General features: G+C 32.3%; 1 long non-coding RNA gene across 1 annotated transcript; it reads left to right on the forward strand.

Moving 5' to 3' along the window:
* The first annotated feature begins 1,062 nt into the window (after positions 1-1,062).
* LOC110684991 lies at positions 1,063-7,409 on the forward strand. Its single transcript, XR_002503901.1, has 3 exons — positions 1,063-1,302; positions 2,005-2,154; positions 7,033-7,409. It is a non-coding gene; the product is annotated as an uncharacterized LOC110684991 (long non-coding RNA).
* Positions 7,410-14,167: the final 6,758 nt, after the last annotated feature.

Genomic DNA, 14,167 nt, shown 5'->3' on the forward strand with positions numbered 1-14,167 from the left:
ATAGAGAATAAGCCAGATTTGTTTTTAGACATGACGAATTGATGCAAGCAGAACAAGTAATGCCAAGTTGTTCAAGCTATGCTTGCTCATTAATCGAGTTTAAAAGTTTTGTTTAGCCTGAATTGTTTACTTAACAAACAATTTTTAACAGAACTTATTCTTATTCTTGAGTGTATCGGGGTAGGCATTATACACAAGTAGTTGTTACACCATAATTTGGATGACTACTGCTATGAACTGAACTAATGACCAACAAAAAAAGGAAAAAAATAAATGCTTTTCAATTTTAATAACACGAGTTTAATTACCCAAAACCTGATATATTTAATCAATGAATCAAAATTGATACAGAGCATTACAGCAATGATTCAATGAATATAAGCAGGGAAAAATGGCTGCAAAGCCACTAATATAATCATTGTGCTATACAAGCGGTTTGTTGTGTGTTGAATCCTAAATCCTAAATTCGAATACCCTAAATTAGAATCCTAAATCCGCAAAAAAAGAACCCTAAATTCGAACGCGAAATTTGAAAAAATCGAACTCAAAAAAATCAAACTCCATGCGAAATTCATTAAAATCAAAACAGAAAAACGCAAATATCAAATCACAAAATCGCAAAATCAAATCAAAAAATCGGAAACATAAAATCGCAAAAATCAAATCAAAAAATCGCAAAATCTATGAACATCATGCTAAGTTCATGGAAATTTGAACAAAATCGAAAAAAAAAACAAACCTGAGTCGAAAATCCTTCAAATTGCAATTTCTATGGAGATTTTTGGGGTTTGCAGAGAGAGAATGTGATGAACACGAAGAGAGAGAAAGTTAGAGGAGAGAGAAAATTTTGATCGGTTGGTAGAGGGTATAAGGAAAAATACGTGTTTTAATCTTAACCGTCTAAATTACCTTAATCCTACGGCTGAGATTGGTTCTTATATAACTAGGGTTCTTATATAAGGAGGGGTTCTTACCGGATCCCTCCCCTATATATATATATATATATATATATATAGAGGAATGCTCATGTAAGAATTCTCCTCTGTATAAGAACCCAATATTATATAAGAACCAATCTGAACCGTAGAATTCGTGTAGATCGGACCGCCCAAAATGAATATAGTAGTAATGGCATTTTAGTAATTTTAAGGGAAACTTATCCCAACCCTTCCTCTTCCACGCATAATCTCTCTCTCTACTTCTCTAGAGTCTAGCCTTGATACATCTTTCTCTCTCCCTTTTCTCTCATAATTTTGGCTGCAAATTCGTTCAAGAAATTAGGGTTAACTTTAAGAAATTAAGGTTTGCTATTCTATACTTATGATTACTATTCTCTCTATTATTGAATTTATGTGTTCGATTGTGTTGCTTTATATTATTTCTTTTTTTTTTTTTTTTGCGATTTCCTGTGAAATTTTTTTCCTGATTTTTATGCGATTTTTGTTCGATTTCCTTTGCGATTTTTGTTTCTTTTTTGCGATTTCTATTCAATTTTTTTAGTTTCTTTGTTCATTATTTATCTGTTCGAAAATTGCAATTCATCAGTTTGGGTTTTTTTTTTTATTTTTTTAAATTTTTTTAAATTTTTGTTCGATTTATTTAGATCGATTTTGCTTAATTGTGGTTTCATAGTTGTCAAGATTAGTTTGTTTTTGTGTTTGGGCAGCAATAAAATTAAGCTAGGAATGGTATCGTATAAATGCTTTTCCATGGAGTTTCATTTCCACTCAATTTTGTCTTTATAGGCAGCAATAAAATTAAGCTAGGAATGGGCAGCAATTCATTCTTTTACTGTTTATTATTTGATTGATATTTGGGTTCACTCCACATCATTCAGCTTAGTAACAAATTGAGTGATAATGGTTGGTTTTAAGCAGACCTTGTGTTATGTAAATTGTAAAATGGGTGGAATTAATTGTGATTTTTAATTGGTTAATTTGGACTGATTTTCAAGTAGTGCAGGAACTTTTATTGAGGTGTTTCTAATGACTTTAATTATTACAGGAAACTTATATAATAAAGCTGAGTGAAGATCAGTTGTGCAATTGCTTTCTGTCTTTTGAATACTGGCCAATCTTTCAGATAAATTATCATTAAACTTTGAAGCAATAGCTCACTCTTATTGCTTGATGCTGATATCTTCACACACAAAGGGTAAACTAATCCAAGAACTTTTGTTAGCACAACTTTGGTTTCCTTTTCTTTGTCTTGCTTTTCTTGTGTTGCTGTCATATATTATAATGTTCCTTTGCATGAAGTGGGGCTATATTATTGTTTACTGATTATTAACTTTGCCAAAATGTGTCCCATGCTTCATGAAAGCTTAGTAACCACTAAATCTAATTGCACGGATTATTTCAGAAGTATTGCAACACCTTTTGTTTTATTTACTCACACTAGCCAATACTCTTATAGTCTTACATGCATAATACAAATTACTTTTACTTTAGCTTGATATTTCTCCCCAAAATCAACACCGGTTTTGAACTGGTGCCGATTTACACTTTTCTACTAGTGAAAGTTATCCTTTTATGTATTAAAGTTTTTCTATATGTTTTAAATTTTACTCTTTATGTTCTAAAGTTTACCCTATATTTTTTTAAAGTTTCCCTTTATACTCTAAAATTTAGCCTATATGTTCTAAAGTTTATCCTTTCATGTTCTAAAGTTTTCTCTCTACTATGTTTTATATATTCTAAAGTTATCTTACTATGTTCTAAAGAATATAATCAATTTTTTCGATTAATATTGGTACATGTTCAAACTTTTATTGCATGTGTTCTAAAATATCACTACATATATTCAGCTAGTCATTTCTATGTCGTAACCAGCTTATGTGTAATTTACTTTTGAGATTTTTTTTATTTAGTTTTTAGTAATTTTGTAGTTTAAAGTTTTTATATACATTAGCCTACAAGCTCAACGGGAGAGCATTGTGCAAATGCACATAAGATGTGGGTTCGAATCCCACGTAGGTTCATTTATAAAATATAGGGAAAAAAATTAGAATATAGGTAGAAAAATTTTGTAACATAATACATAGTATAGAACATAGGAAAAAAATTAGAACATAGGAAAAAATTTAGAACGTTGGAAAGAATTTAGAACATAAGAAAAAATTTAGAACATAAGGAAAATTTCAAAATATAGGAAAAAAATTTAGAACATAGGAAAAATTTAGAACATAAGCAAACAAACATTTAGAACATAGGAAAAATAATTTAGAACAAAGGAAAAAATTTAGAACATAAGCTGAAAAAATAATTTAGAAAATAGGAAAAAATTTAGAACATAACATGAAAAATAATATAGAATATAGGAAAAAAAATTTAGAGCATAGGAAAAATTTAGAACATAAACAAAAAAAACATTTAGATTATATTAAAAATAATTTAGAACAAAGGAAAAAATTTAGAACATAACCTGAAAAAATAATTTAGAAAATAGGAAAAAATTTAGAACATAACCTAAAAAAATAATATAAAATATAGGAAAAAAATTTAGAGCATAGGAAAATTTAGAACATAAACAAAAAAAAACATTTAGATTATATGAAAAATAATTTAGAACATAGGAAAAAATTTAGAACATAAACTGAAAAAATAATTTCGAACATAGGAAAATTTAAAACATAAGCTAAAAAAATGATTTAGGACATAGGAAAAAATTTAGAACATAAGAAAAATTTTAGAATATAGGAAAAAAATTTAGAACGTAGGAAAAATTTAGAACATAAGCAAACAAACATTTAGAACATAGGAAAAATAATTTAGAACATAGGAAAAAATTATAAAACATAAGCTGAAAAAATAATTTAGAACATAGGAAAAAATTTAGAACATAAGCTGAAAAAATAATATAGAATATAAGAAAAAAAATTTAGAGCATAGGAAAAATTTAGAACATAAACAAACAAACATTTAAAACATATGAAAAATAATTTAGAACATAGGAAAAAATTTAGAACATATGCTGAAAATATAATATAGAATATAGGAAAAAAAAATTAGAACATAGGAAAAATTTAGAATATAAACAAACAAACATTTAGAACATATGAAAACTAATATAGAACATAAGCTGAAAAAATAATTTAGAACATAGGAAAAAAATTTAGAACATAAGTTGAAAAATATAATTTAGAACATAAGCGGAAAAAATAATATTGAATATAGGAAAAAAAAAATTTCGAACATAGGAAAATTTAGAACATAAACTAACAAATATTTAGAACATATGAAAAATAATTTAGAACATAAGAAAAAATTTAGAACATAAGCTGAAAAAATAATTTAAAACCTAGGAAAAATTTTAGAACATAAGCTGAAAAAATAATATAGAATATAGTAAAACAGATTTAGAACATAGGAAAACTTTAGAACATAAGCAGAAAAAAGTTTAGAACATAAAGAAGGGTTCTTACCGGATCCCTCCCCTATATATATATATATATAGAGAGAGAGAGAGAGAGAGAGAAATGAGATCATATGAGACCACATTCCTTAAGTGAGAACCCTATTATATGTGCGGACATGTTACAACCGTTGGATCAATTGCATCTAATGGCTACAATTTATCCCATCAAACATAATTTCAAATATAATTTTCTAGCGTTTTCTCTCTCCTCCTTCATTCAACACTCCATTTTCTCTCTCCTCCTTCAATTTCTCTAGTCCCTTTCAACTGCTATTTGCTTTGATTCTTCATCAATTCTTCTTCAAACTAAAAAGACTTATTAATTTTGGAGCTTTTGCCTTTAATTGTTACGAATTATCTCCTCAACAACTAAATTTTTTTTAACTAATTAGGCGAATTGTATGATTAAAATGGTTTTATGTGATTTGATAGAATGATGATCTGATTGATTAGAGTCGCAGCAGCAGCTTACTTAATGCGGTTCTTGGTGTTTATGAGTTTAGGAGGGAGTAGTGGGTTGGGCAAGGGGGCATTGTTGTTGGTGGTGGGTGTGATTAGCAATGAGGGAGAGTTGATGTACGGGTTGGGTGGGTGGAGTTGTGGTTGGCTGGACGTGGGTCTTTGTGGGTGGGATTATGTGTGGGTTTGGAGGAGGGTGGTTCCGTGGTGGGCAGTGGTAGACTGGTCGGAAGAATGAGGTGAGGAGGTTTTCAAAATTTCGAGTGGGTCTCCTACGGTGGCGATGGTGAGTAGGTGAGGAGGTTTTGCTCATGTATTGTGTTCTTAATGTTTATGTTTGACATGATCCTGTTTTAGGGCCTATTAGTTCTTCAAATCAGTTAAATATAATGCTTGCTTCTACCTATCTATAGAATTACTTGGAATGAAGATTATTGTTGTAGACAAATTGTTTTCCTTTTATTAATTTCTTTTGTTGTTTCTTGTTGTGGTTACAAGTTTGTAAAATCAAAATTTGCTTCTTGCTTGTGCTGCAGAATCTACTGTAAGTGTTCATGCTTAGTTGTTGCTTGATGGAGAGTCCTATTTTATTGTACTGCTGCTATAAATGTTGATTATTTGGGATGGCTTGTTTTCTTAGCATGTAGTTTTTCTAGTTGAGTGTGGTGGTCTTGTTTCTTGTTGTTGCGTTTTGTAAAATTGATTTATTATAGAACAACATAAGTAGAACAAGCTTCCCAAAGTAGTTAGCATAAATGTGAGCAAAATTGACTGTTGATGCTCATTTTACCAATGACCTCAAAGCAACCTCAACATCAGCAAGTGGCTGACCAGCATAAAGCTTTAATTCTCCCTTCCTTAGAACAAATACTTTGTTGCCAAGAGCTTCCTAAAATAGGTAGTTTCTACAGGTACTTCTAGTTGATACACACTCTCACAAACTCTTCTTTTGCCATCCGAAACAGCTCCCTAAACACCTCGCTCTTCAAATATGACAAAGGGATCATAAACCGTTTTCCATCTATAGTATACAAAACAAAATGACCTTTTTGTTCATTTGAACAATTCAATACGCATTTGTCAAATGAGCAAATAATTGTTTCCTCATTTGAACAATTCAATGCTCATTTGTCAAATGAACAAATAATTCATTATTCAAATGAGTAAAGAAATATTTGCTTATTTGTCAAGTGAGAAAATAATTGATTGCTCATTTCACAAATGAGCAAAGAAACACTTGTTGATGTAATGAATGATTAAAGAAATGTTTGCTCATTAGACAAACGAGCAACTAACTATTTGCTCATTTGGCAAATGAGCAACTAAGTTTTTGCTTATTTGTTAAATTAGCAACTAAGTATTTGCTCATTTGACAAGTGAGCAACTAATTATTTGCTCATTTGACAAATGAGCAACTAACTATTTGCTCATTTGTTAAATGAGTAAAAAATTGATTGCTCATTTTCCAAATGATCAAAAATTTGATTGCTCATTTCCCAAATGATCAAAGAAATGTTTGCCTATTTTACAAATGAGTAACTAATTATTTGCTTATTTGACAAATGAGCAAACTAATGGTTGCTCATTTCACAAATGAGCAAAGAAATGCTTGTTGATTTAATGAATGATTAAAGAAATGTTTGCTCATTTGACAAATGAGCAACTAATCATTTGCTCATTTAACAAATGAGCAACAACTAAGTTTTTGCTCATTTGCTAAATTAGAACCTAACTAATTTGTAAAATAAGCAACTAATGATCAAAGAAATGTTTGCTTATTTTACAAATAAGTAACTAATTATTTGCTTATTTGACAAATGAGCAAACTAATGGTTGCTCATTTTACAAATGAGCAAAGAAATGCTTTATGATTTAATGAATAATTAAAGAAATGTTTGCTCATTTGTGAAATGAGCAACTAACTCTTTTGCTCATTTGTACGAACTATATGTTCAATAAATAATAGCCAAAGATCCATATGATTCAATGATAGAATCAATTGTTGCAAGTTTATTTAATAGCTAATTTGTTCAACCTCATAACATTCCGATGACTAATGAAATCAATATGATAAACAACGAGTAATGTGATTTTGTAGTTTCATTTTATTGCTTCATTTTTTTTCTCTTTCTCCTTACACTTTTGATTTGTTTGCAGGTCATAATCATTGAAAAATTTTGTTCGAAGTATATAGCCTCTCAATTATTTCAAGTGAAGTAAATACTATTGAATCTGTTAAACAAATTGGTCAAAAGAAAAAAAAGGTTGAAGAAAGCTACTGTTGCAACTTAAGAAAGCTAGTCGCCAATGATATAATCTTAGTAGCATCCCCACGGGGAAGCAATCCAAGAGCATTCACGGTAGAGAAGACTGAAGTTGATATGCTTTTTATTGGTTACTATTTTGATGTTAGTTACTATTTGTGTCCTTGTCTGCATAAGACAAGTTGACTTTAGGAAGAATCACATTTTGTCAAAAATTAATATTTATTCTTTACTAATTTGTCAAAAATAAGCAAATAATTTGTCAAAATGAGCAAAAAATTTCAATGCTCCTTTGTCAAATGAGCAAACTATTTAATGCTCATTTGTCAAATGAGCAAATGATTCTTGCTCATTTTTTCAAATTAATGCTCATTTGTGAGTGTGTTTGAATGTTTTAAATATGTTAGCCTACTAGCTCAAGGGTAGAGCATTGTGCAAATGCACAAAAGATATGGGTTCGAATCCCACGTATGTTCATTAATGTAATGTAGAGACACAAGTTTGTATGAGAGTTAATTGTAACAAAGTTTATATAGTTATAAATCAATTTCAAACCATTTTTTTTGCTCATATAATTCAGTACGATTTTTTTTTTAATTAATTTTGTTTATAGAGATAACCTATGTAGGAATTGAACCTACATCCCCTATGCATTTGCATAGTGCTCTACAAATTGAGCTAATAGGTTTATCATATGTTTTAAATCATTTTCTATGTTATAAATTTTTAATCAGCTCATTTGATAAATCAACAAAGAATTGTTTGCTCACTTGACAAAATGAACAAAGAATTGTTGCTCATTTGATATCTGAGCAAAGGTTTGTTTGCTCGTCTGATAAATGAGCAAAGAATTATGTGCTCATTTGATAAATGAGCAAACAATTCTTTGCTCATTTTGTACATGGACAACGAATTTTTGCTCATTCGACATAATGAACAAAGAATTGTTGCTCATTTAAATGAGCAAAGAATTATTTGCTCATTTGATAAATGAACAAAGAATTGTTTGCTCGTTTGATAAATGAACAAAGAATCACTTTTACACAAGACCTAGCTAAGGTAGGTGATCTTAAATCTTTTATTCCACCTTCAAGGCTCAACATATGACATACTAACCACGTCTTTTCTCCAATCATTGTGTACTTTTTTGATTCGTAACTCACAAATATATTATAACCACAAATGGTACTGTAAAAAATTATCTTTTTATCATTGCTAACACTTACTTCTACTGTTTTTTAATACCTCTAACACTTTAATGAGCAAAGAAATATATGTTGATTTAATGAATGATTAAAGAAATGTTTGCTCATTTAACAAATGTGCAACTAACTATTTGCTCATTTGACAAATGAGCAACTAAGTTTTTGCTCATTTGTTAAATTAGCAACTAAGTATTTGCTCGTTTGACAAATGAGCAACTAATTATTTGCTCATTTGACAAATGAGCAACTAACTATTTGCTCATTTGACAAATGAGCAACTAACTATTTGCTCATTTGCTAAATGAGTATAAAATGATTGATTGCTCATTTCCCAAATGATCAAAAATTTGATTTCTCATTTCCCAAATGATCAAAGAAATGTTTGCTTATTTTACAAATGAGTAACTAATTATTTGCTTATTTGAAAAATGAGCAAATTAATGGTTGCTCATTTCATAAATGAGCAAACTACGCTCAATTAGCATGTAGAGTAGTGTGAAAATGCAAAGTTTGAAAATTTTGAGTAGTTAATGAAAATTATTTCTTTTGGCTATTGGGAAAACAATACAAAAGACACCCACTGCTTCCGATTAACAGCCTTTTCGTATGTTACACAGACATTTGACAGCTTCTGAAACATGATTAACAAATTGTACCAAATGCGCAAAAAAAACGATCTATGCTAGTGATAAGTATTTAGTTAGTAGTGTTGAGCAGGAAATGTGTTAGTCTATATAGAAATCCAAATATAGAAACTTCTCTTGGAATGGAGCAGCAAAATCATACCAGTAGAAGTGGCAGAATTAGAATTTTAAGAAGAATTTCTGAAATGCAATGTCAGCTGTATGCAGCTGTCTCTATAAACATCTTGAATTGCAATCTTCATTGCTATTTCCTGTTCCTTTCCCACACGAGTGCTGTGATCAATTATTACACCAATGCTAACTGCGACATTCTTGTGTACTAAGCACTTGTATCTTCCTTGATTGACACTGCTTGTGTAGCTTGGCATCAGAAGCAAAAGTATTGCAAGTATGTATACAACAGGAAGCATGATTAACTTATAACTTACAAAAGTTTGAAGTTAAGTTGGAAAAGGAACACCTATTATTTGATCAAGAGGAAGTTGCCTTGGCTAATTCGTGCTAAAAATTTCAAACATTGCAGAAATCATATTACAATTATAAGAAATGTATAAGAATTGAATAACGATATAGTTGAGCAGAAAAGGATATTGTTATTAGGAGAAAATACTATATGCATTCAGCAGAAAAGGAACCACAAGAAAATGAAATGAATATAATCAGGGTATCAACATATGTTACAACTCAACAACACATACCTTTGTGGAGGAAGCATTTGCGGCATCATGAACCCTTTGACTTTTGCTTGTTTTCTCCTTAATAATTCGTAAATTTGTTCCTTTTCCTAACTGTGTTACGATATTGGTCTGCACTGTTCTCTGTTTACCAGTAAAACATCTCAATTACATCTCACAAAAAGGTTGTATTAGTTGAGGGCAAACTAGCTTATAGCATATTAGGAGATTTTTGCATAGAGTTTGTACCAATTGATTCATCAGTTATCAACTCCTTCCCTTTTCTGGACTGGAGCTAAGTATTCATGTAGCTGACAGTCTGACACCACTAGTATCTTAAATGGAGCAACTTGATCTTTCTACATAGCAAACTATACAGAAAAAAACTTGTCTAAGTAAATGAATGTTAATTTCCCCAACTAAACTCTGGCATAGTAGTATGATAGAATTGCAAAATCCAAGTAGCATAACGTTGAGTTAAAGGCATTCCGATTGTCACTAACCTCAACGACATCAATGAAATCCTGTTTTTTGTAGAATTCTCCTATCCATTTAGTGTGATCAGCAGTCCTGTATCAACAACATAATAAAGAAATCTCGATCTTGATTTAAAATTCGAATTAAATCATAGACAACAACGAAAATCAAAATCAAATTAACTTACAATGCCTTAAGTATACAAGAACAGCAAAGGATGATAAAGATTTTGTGATGTTTCGAATTTTCCCAATCGAAAATCGCATAACTAGGTTTTGGCAAAAAAAAAACCTAATTTTCTAAATCAAAATCGCAAAAACATGTTTCAAAATCGATCAATTTCAAAATTAAACTGAAATTTGCATATCTTAACAAATTATTGCGAGAAATTGATGAGCAAAAGCAAAGAAATTGAAGAGCAAAGAAATGGAAGAGCGTAGAATATCAGAGAACCTGGAGGAAGAGAGAGAAAATCTAAAGAGGAGAGAGAAAATAACAGCTGTTGGATTTCATCTAATCTAGCGGCTGAGATTTGTCCTCATATAATGTGTGAGTTCTCACATAAAGGGTGATTTTTACCGGATCCCGTATATATATATATATATATATATATATATATATATATATATATATATATATATATTAGATTTGTAAAAGTGGAGTTAGTGGAAAAGAGAAATTATAAATTAATGGTGGGTCCTTTTCAAATATAAAAGTGTTGCAATTAGTATGAAATCGATGTAAAAGAAAAGTGTTGCGATTAATGTAAAACGGAGGGAGTATGTGTTAGCTAAAATGTTACGATTATTATAAAATAGATGAAATATTTTAAAGTGGCAATCGCGTGTGAGTGACAAGACAAGTGAATGTTTTTCCAATTTTTCTACTCCGTACAAGACACAAAGTATTTGAAATTTAAATTTAATTTACATCTCCCAAAACCCCTCATATTCTAGCCTATAGGATGACTAACCCAACTACTCAAGAGTAACCATTGCAAATCCAGGAACAAAAATGGCCGAAGAGACGGAGTAGCGTTCTTTCCAATGCCTGATTGACTATGGCTTTCATGATATTTGCCGCCGAAATGTAGAAGAATTCATCCTCATTGACCAAGGTGCAACAGACGGAGTAGCGTTCTTTCCAATGCCTGATTGCGTTCTTAATTGTCAATCTCCGGTAAATTTGCAATTGTTTGGTCCGATTGGCTTTAATTGAACTTCCGAATTTGAAGAAGCTTTATTTAACTTACCTTTTCAATGTGCCTGATTGACTATGGTCTTTATACAAATTTGCCCCATTATTAGAAGATTTATCTCTAGTGTTTGAAATATCGTCCGATCTACCGCCTTTATATGCAACATCTTCTCAGAATATATTTTTGCACAATTTAAAGTCATTGGAGTTAGCTTTGGTTCCCGGTATTAAACAGATTTCTATTGATGCTCCCAAATTAACAAATCTTGTTATAAATGGTTGCGTTGTACCTCATAGCTTTCCCCGTAATCCAACTGCATTAATCAAAGCGCGTATTGCTTTGGGGTTTGAGGAAGAAGGTGAAAAGGGTGCAGATGATTTTACTGGTTCTCTGAATTTTTCTGTGGAATGTGTATGTTATACTCAACAACAATTGGAGAAAACGGTTTAAGCCTTGTGTTGACATTCCCAGCAATATATATAGGACAATACAAAGGAGATCCAACTTGCCTAAAACTCCTAAAAGATATACATGACAAATATACATATTAACATAAAACCAACCGACTTATATTACTCCCCCTCAAGTTGGAGCATGTAAATTACGAATGCCCAACTTGTGTAACAAAAACCCAAATTGTTGTTGTCCAAGAGCCTTCGTAAGAATATCTGCCAACTGATGATGTGTCGAAACATATGAATTAGAAATATTACCCTTCAATAACTCATCACAAACGAAATGACATACCTCAATATGATTCATTCGATCATGAAACACCGGATTCTTAGCAATATGCAAGGCCGACTGACTTTCACAAAACAACTGCATAGACTTTGTATGACGAACTCCAAGAGAAAACAACAATCCTTTCAACCATTTCAACTCACATGTAACAACCGTCATACAACGATATTTGGCTTCAGCCGAGGAACGAGATACTGTAGGCTGTTTTGTAGTCTTTCAAGAGAAAGGCGAGCGACCAAGAAACATAAGATAACTAGCCAAGGAACAACGAGTCAAAGGACATGCCGCCCAATCACTATCACAAAATGTTGTCAACCGTAAATCTTTCATAGGTCGTAACAAGATGCCTTGTCCCGCATTACCCTTGAGGTAGCGCAAGACACGAATAGCCGCATCCCGATGAGAAACCTGCGGATCAGTCAAAAACTGTGCCAAAACATGCACCGAATCAATCAACTCTGGACGAGTAACTGACAAATAAACAAATCATCCAACCAATCGACGATACTGATCCGGTTGAGCAAACGGCTCACCTGAAGCATATGCAAGACAATGATCTTCTCCATCGGAGTATCAATAGGTTTACAACCCAACATTCCTTCCTCTGTTAAGATATCCAAAGCGTACATTCGTTAAGAAAGAAAGAGAGATACCCTTCGGACTATGAGCAACCTCAATGCCTAAGAAATATTTAAGCACACCCAAATCCTTCATATAGAAGCATTGCATAAATAAGCCTTAAACTAAACAATGGCATCATGAGAGGATCCTGCAATAATTAGATCATCGACATAGACAAGAACATGCAAAGATACATTGCTATAAATAAAGAGTAATAAAAATATGAGTTTTTAAACCCAAAATCTTGATGAGCACGAGATAGCTTCGAAAACCACCGCCTTGGGGCTTGTTTCAAGCCATATAAAGAATTCCGCAACCTGTAAACTTTTCCAGGTTTCGGAGTACAGTACCCTAGAGGAAAATGCTTATACACTTTTTCATTCAAATCACCATGAAGAAACACATTATGAACATCCATCTAATGTAACTTCCAATTCAAAGACACATCAACGACTAGAAAAAGACTTACCGTACCCATCTTTGCAACAAGAGCAAACATCTCATTGTAATTCAAAGTAATTCTAAGAAATTTCGTCGGAAAGTGTTGTTGGAAGACCCTTTGTAGGAAAAACGGCCATTTCCGTCAGAAATTCTGTTGGAACAGTGTTTTCTAGACGGAATTTTTTCGTCGGAAGGGGTTTTCTGGTACCGGAAAGTCCGTCGGAAATTTCCGATGGAATTCGAATCCGCCGGAAAATTTCGATGGAAATTCCGTCGGAAACAGCATAAAAAAAAAATTAAAAAAAACCCAGCACCACCCCAACCACCCTATCCAGCCACCACTTCCCCACCTTAACCCACCTCACCAGACCTACCCACCTCCCCACCTCACCAGACCCACCCACCTCCTACCTCACCAGACCACCCCACCTAACGTAAACCCACCTCCCCACCTCATTAGACCCACCCACCCACCTCATCGAAACCCACCCAGCACCACCCCCCAAACCACTACCCACCCAGACCACCCCCACCCACCACCACACCCACGAACCGAACCCCCCCCCCCCACCCACCCAACCCAGACCAAAACCCACCCTGACCAACCACCCTAACCCACCCACCGAAAAAACCCAAATCGGTAAAACCACCAAAACAACCACCAAAAACCAAAACAACAACCAATTCCCTTACCCACAAACCCATTACCATCGAAATCATAACCCCCAAAATCAAAACAACAACCAAAAATCGAAAAAACTAAAAAAAAAAATTGAAATCAATCAAAATAAATAAAATACAATTACCTTATGAAATTAATCAAATAACATTACAATTATATCAAAAATTAATTACAATCTGAATTGTTTAATTAAAAAAAAAAATAAACTAGATCTGAAGGAGGAACGAGAAACCGTTTTCGACTTGTCGTTGTTGCTTGGGCTCAAACCACCAGCCATTGTTGCTTGGACACCTCACACCACCACACCACCAGCCGTGAAACGCCGGATCTAAAGGTGAGAAC

The sequence above is a fragment of the Chenopodium quinoa genome, unplaced genomic scaffold (genome assembly GCF_001683475.1).
Source record: "Chenopodium quinoa cultivar QQ74 unplaced genomic scaffold, ASM168347v1, whole genome shotgun sequence".
Taxonomy (NCBI): domain Eukaryota; kingdom Viridiplantae; phylum Streptophyta; class Magnoliopsida; order Caryophyllales; family Amaranthaceae; genus Chenopodium; species Chenopodium quinoa.